Raw genomic sequence first — 6226 nt, 5'->3', positions numbered from 1 at the left:
ACACACACACACACATTCTCGTGCAGACCTCACAGTTTACTTTCTTGTTGTGCATGAGAGCCCCTGAGTGTGAAAGCCTCTACAGCGACCGCTACCGCCCGCCAGCGTGCACGCGCACACTTTAAAAACACGCGCACACACACACAAGAATCACGCACTGATATTTTTAGCCATTGTACAGCCGTTTTATTCATCAAAGCCTTACCACAAATCTTTGCACTCCTGTTCTCTCTCTATTAGTATCTCGCACACACAGACACAAACACAGACATCAGGCTTCAGTATGTATTGTTTTGATTGTGTTTCTCGCACACTGTCCCGCTCCTCAGCCGGGAAAAAAAAAATTGAGGTGAGAGTCATACGCAAAGCCTTATTTCTCCAAATCCTCTTATCCCTTTTGTTAGATTCAAAACATTTCTGAGTTGTAGCCGGCGCTGTTTGTCTCAGACGGCGAGGATCATTACTTTTTGTGTATCACCTCAGACGGGCGCGCTTGCTTTCATGATGTAAGCACAGAGCAAGACTCGCTCATTCACAAACGAGCCTCGATCTTTTGAGGAAAAAGCACACGCCCGCCGTCGGACAGTCAAAAAAAGAGAGAGGCGGGACGGTCCGGAGCAAAGTTTTTTTACTCGTTTGATTTCGCCGATAAACTTATCCTTTGACGTGTTTTTTAAGTGGTTGTTAAGACTTCTCCATATGTGAGTCTTGTGGTGTAATGGGCCAAAATCATGTTTAGATGCCAAAGTGTGTTATTGACATTCTCATAGTCAAGCCGTTTACATGGCACAGTGTTGTCAGTCTATTCAACTGCCCCCGATACCCCTCCCTGAAAGCCTAGTTTACGCTCTGCAAAAAAAAAAAAAAGGCAGCATTATTTTCTACAGAAGCTCACCAGTCGCCTTAACCAGGGAGCGTTGTACCAGTATTATAAGAGTAGAAGATGTTGTCAAGTCAATGATGTGTGCCAAGTCTAGGTTCACTTTTTTTGTGTACAGTTAACCTCCCATTCGTCAAAGTCTGGGTTTCGCTCTTCCGCCATTTCGTCCGATCGGGGGCCGGAGCTTGAGAAGCTGAAATGGCCGTTTGTCCTCGCAGCAGTGAAGGAGGAGAGAAAAAAGGAGGCGCCTGTTTTCTCCGTCTTGGTTGTTGTCTCCCAGGCTAACCGGGGTTATTAGAAACAGGGCTATGTGGAGAGACATCTTATTGGAATAGCGACAAGGGAAATAAAGCGCTTGTTGGTTGGAGAGGAAGGGTCACGTCCGCAGGTCCGCACAGGAAAAACAACAGCCACAGCCGAGATGAAGGCAATACAGCTTTCATTATCCACTCAAAGACCAAACCCAATACCAAACTTTATCTGATCTCAAGAAGGGAGGCGAGCAGACTTTTTCCTAAATGCAGTATACACATGAGCAGTGCCACAAACAGCCATAACTACCTGTATGAAAGCTGGACAAGACCAGTTCAATCAGTGTTAACGGACCAGTTTTCTGAACCAGCGTGTGTGCAGGTTTTTCACGTCGTATAACCGCTGCAGCGTCAAACCCTTTGCATCCGAGAACTACGATTGCACATCTTCACACCGTCACCTCGCTCTCACACAATTCGCACGACAACTTCTATTCGTTAAGTGTGGAGGCTACGTCACCTGTGCCGTCGCAAATGTCGACTCACGGCGCGCTACTTTATACGGCTGTCTGCGTGTTCTCAGACATTTTAACTGTCCCAAAAACTATGTCGTAAATTGCCAAATCTCACCGAGTTGCACACAGCCCGACGTTGCACAGTCTAGTGTGAAGCATCTTGTCTTTGTTTCAATGTCGAAGCACAAGAGGGTCGTAGAAACAGAGTTTCTGTCGAGCGGCTCACCTCAGGGGCTGTCATCGCCGATGCTCGTTGTAATCTTTCTATCTTGTCACTGTTCACTTCTCTGTTCTCCTTCTTTCTTAATTATCTTAAGTGCTATTTATCAAACAATGAAATCTGAAAGGAAAAAAAAATTGAACTTGTCGTTTCTTTGCATTATGGCTTATGTCAAGTTTTTTGAGGAAAAATGTTTTGTGTGTTCTCTTTCCGTGCCGTAAAAAAGAGCTTGTTGTCTGTAGAAATTATCCAAATTCTTTTTATTTTTTTTATTTTATTTTTGTTTCTTTCAATTCTTCAAAAAGGTTTTCAGTAGTTTCAAAGTTATTGTCTTGAGAGAAGCCAAAGTCAATGCATTTCAGTGGATCCTGTAAGCGTGATGTATGTTTGTTTGACAACACTTCGAAATCTGTCACTGGATGGGATTTAAAAAGTACAAAAAATGCAGGCTTTCCTATTTCTACAACTGATTGTACTTATGCATTTTGTACCAGTGGAATTTTTTATACTGGAGATTAAAGGATACAACAAAAAAATCTTAGAAAAAAAGCTGTCTGGCCTGGTGGTGTGGCCTGACCCTGACTGTTCCCCGAGTATGATTTCTAGCTGGCATCAAGAAAGTTGGCTTTTGATATAAGATTTTCTAGAAGATCTTTGGCTTTATTTCTTTCACTTCTTTTTCCTCACTTGAGTGTTGTTCTTTCTTTCTACCTTTCTTTCGTTCTTTCTTTGTTTTCCCGAAAAACAGAGGGTAGGTGAGTGTCAGACCTTTCGGTTTTGCTTTTTAAATAGTTCTAGCAAGTTTGTCTATACAACAGCGGTAAGTTTCATTTGACTTCTGTATTGTGCCGTCTACACGATAAGACAATTATAGAAAAAGAAGGAATAGAAATATTTAGTCACCTTCAGTGGATTAATGTATTAGTTTAATAAAGAGATCAACTAATTAGAAATTTTTTGCTTTTAGCTGTTTAGATTTTTCCGGTTTCTCTGTCCTTCTCTGTGAACTAACTGTGTAGCTGAAGCAGTCAGAATTATTTTTGTAAACGTATGTTCTTGTGTGATGCAGTTTTTTGCTTCTGTCTCCTATATTAAACCATTTTTCCTAATACTTGTCTCTCTCTGTGTTGTTATGTTCCAGTGCCTGTCTGATGTTGTACTGTTTCACAACCTCTCCCTGCCATTCTCTCGTTTTCTCTCTTTCTCTTTCTTTCATAGTCTCTCTCATTCTATCTTTTTTTCCGCGTGTTCACATTTTTGTTTTTTTTACCACATAGTAAAGTTGACTCCATCCCCAGTGACAACTCACTATGCTGTTCTCACTAAACATAGTAAATATACATCGAAGTGTTTGTATGTATATTACTGTGTAGCCCAAGTCGCCGCGTGACAGTCGAGAAATAAGTCGTCACCCTAAAAAAAAGACGACCAGACGGGATCCTGGGAATCCTGCTGACTCCATATTGAATTTCAACCAAAATTCAACCAGTAAAAACTAAGGAGCACATTAGCTGGGTGTAGAAAAGCTGAACGCATTTTCTTCTTCGCTTAAAGGAATCGACATTTTGGGAAATACGAATACTAGTGCTAGGCAGTCACAATAGCTCTCCACGCTTCTTTCTAGTTTCACTGTACTGGACTGTTTAGCTCTACAAGCTAGCGAGCTTGCTAACCGTTGAGCTTGGTCGTTAACGGGCCAATAAGTTTACACGATTTATTCAAAAGCCTAACTGTCTGCAAACTATTCCTCTTTTGGGAACCTGCAACAGAAGAAGTTAAATAAAAGTTGTCTCAGAGTCCTGTTGTCAGTGTCTAGTTTCCAGAAACAACTGCACTCGGCCAAGAAATAGTCCGGCTCATAATCTTGCGTAAAACCACAACTAATTTTCAGTTTGTGTAGAGACAAGATACAACGTGTTAGTGAGCTTCAGAAGTGTGCCGTAGATTTATTTTGTTAACTTTAGACGGAGCCATGCCAGCTGATTCCTCAAATTTCCGGTCTCTATGCTAAGCTAAGCTAACCGGCTACTGGCTGTCGCTTCATATTTACGTTACAGACATGAGGGTGGTATCAATCTTCTCATCTAACTCTCGGCAGGAAAGCGAATTAGCGTATTTCCCAAGATGATGAATTATTTTAAGTACTGCATTTTGAATTCTGTCTGATTTACGAAGCTTCTTTACTCGCTTAAATCAACTGAGAAATGCTAAAATGCTATTTGTTTTCGCACTTCTCCCAGCTGCTGTGATAAAAGCTTAGCTCAAACTGGAATTGGCTGTTGCTTTCAATAAGCGGGCCGGCTCTGATCAGGGAACAGCTAAACTGTTTATTGGCCCCTGCGAGCGTTCCCTCAATCGGGGATTTGGCGCACGCCGTCCTCCTTCCTGTGCTGTCCGCTGTCCTGGGCGAGGCCTGTCCACTGTATGTCCACTTTGTGTTCGATCCACTCCCGTACTGTCTCACCGTCACAACTGCATCCCCAGTAGAGAGAGAGGAAAGAGAAGTCAAAGGTCAAAGTTTTCACCTTTCATTCACAGATACCAGGGAGGGTTTGACATGGGTTTGAATAAAAACAGATTTTTTTCTTTGCTCCACATTTTGAAGGTTAACCCAGAGAAGTGATTGTAGTACTAGGAAATGAAAAATGGGAAGATCTGGACAATACTGGCTGCTTTCTGAAAAAATAAAACCACATTTATCTAATAAATCAGACACCCGGCAGATTCCTGCCCTTTAAACCAGCTTTTAAAACCAAAGCTGCAACCCTCAATGCTCTGAATTCTTTATCTTTATAACTTCATACTACAAATATCCACGTTGCTGTACATTATGTGCTCTCTGGCACATTATGGCATCTTTTCCTTTCATCACTGCACCAGTCCACCAAGTCTGTTATTAAATATTGATTGTGAGGTTCAGGCAAGGCATACAATAAACTGCCCTCAGTCTGTGGATCTAACCCATGGATAGATAATTTTACACCTCTTATTATTGTCGACGTGTGGACTGTAATTCAGGAACATGGCTGCAGCTCAAGGTTTTATTTTTTCCTTTATGTTTTTCTCTTTCGTTTTTGCTCTTCAAGTTTTATTCCGTCTCGCAGAATCACTCTTAAAATGTGAAAGCAGCCAGGAAGGGAATGTGTATTTGCAAGCAAAATTTAAATTAAGATTGTGCACACACACATTCAGTAGCTTTAAAAGATTTGATGGTCGTACTGTGGAAAAGGTGAGTGTCTGAAGATGACCACTACATCAGCTGTCGCCCAAGATGCGCCAAGATTCAAGGTAAGGTCCACGCAGTCAGACACAATATTCGAAATAAACAGATATTTCGACAAGTGTGGATGTTTGAAGGCCAGCCATGCCACTGTGAGCACTTCATTTCTTTCAATTTGACCATTTATAAGTCCAGAAGATTTCAAGGCTTCAGGTTTTATTCTTCTGAGTCGGAAAGGTTTAGGCCTTTTACGCCATCCAACATCACAGTGCTGTTCTTTAAAATAAGATTTGATTCACATAAAAACCCTAACTTGACAAAGGGAATGCACGGAGAAAATCAAACAAAGCAAATCTTTCCACACCTGACGGACACTATTAACTGATTAATAACAAGCTCTTTTAAAATGCATTTGCGAAATATTAATTTAGTAAGTCCAGGTAACCTTTACAGACACCAAAGAGTTCTTTTGCTACTTCCCCAATTTTCTGTAATTTCTTGGAGATGAAAAACCTAAAAACACCCATCATGAAGCCTCTCAGGCACGTAGAATGAATAACACATGAATAAATCCCACAATCAATAAGAGACTATTTATAGTGAGTATACAGCAGTGATACTGGATCAATAGACCAAACACAAAGACATTGTTTGCAGATGAAAATAGAGGAGTCACGCTCAATGAAACATCAGAACAAAGGCGATGTTTTTTGGAGTGCGGTGAGAGCACTGTAAGTATTTCAAGTCATACTGTGCAGTGGTTTGGATGCAGGTAAAATAAAGCAGATGAATGCCGTTGATCAGCAGGCAATTTGTTACCACCCTGCGATTTTTTTTCTGAAGATATAAGCAGCTCTTAAGTCACCAAACCACACAGCTAGTCTATTATTCACGCCTTCACAAGATGTAAAAGCAAGACCTGCCGCAGGGGCTGAGAACACACACGTACACATCAGTCTTCAATCCGTCACGTTCCCGATGGAACCGTGGAAGCATCCTTCCTCTGAGGAACCACAGAGGATGCTGTGCGCTCGCCGACGCCACCGAGAAGCTGAGGGAGTGGGCTGGAGAACAGGAAATTGGTCGGAGAGGATGAGAGGAAGTGAACTGTTTGATTTGAGCTAATGAAGATTAACTACC

The sequence above is a fragment of the Morone saxatilis genome, unplaced genomic scaffold, assembly GCF_004916995.1.
Source record: "Morone saxatilis isolate NCDOM2014 unplaced genomic scaffold, NCSU_SB_2.0 Contig10, whole genome shotgun sequence".
Taxonomy (NCBI): Eukaryota; Metazoa; Chordata; class Actinopteri; family Moronidae; genus Morone; species Morone saxatilis.
Note: the sequence above shows the minus strand (reverse complement) of the source record.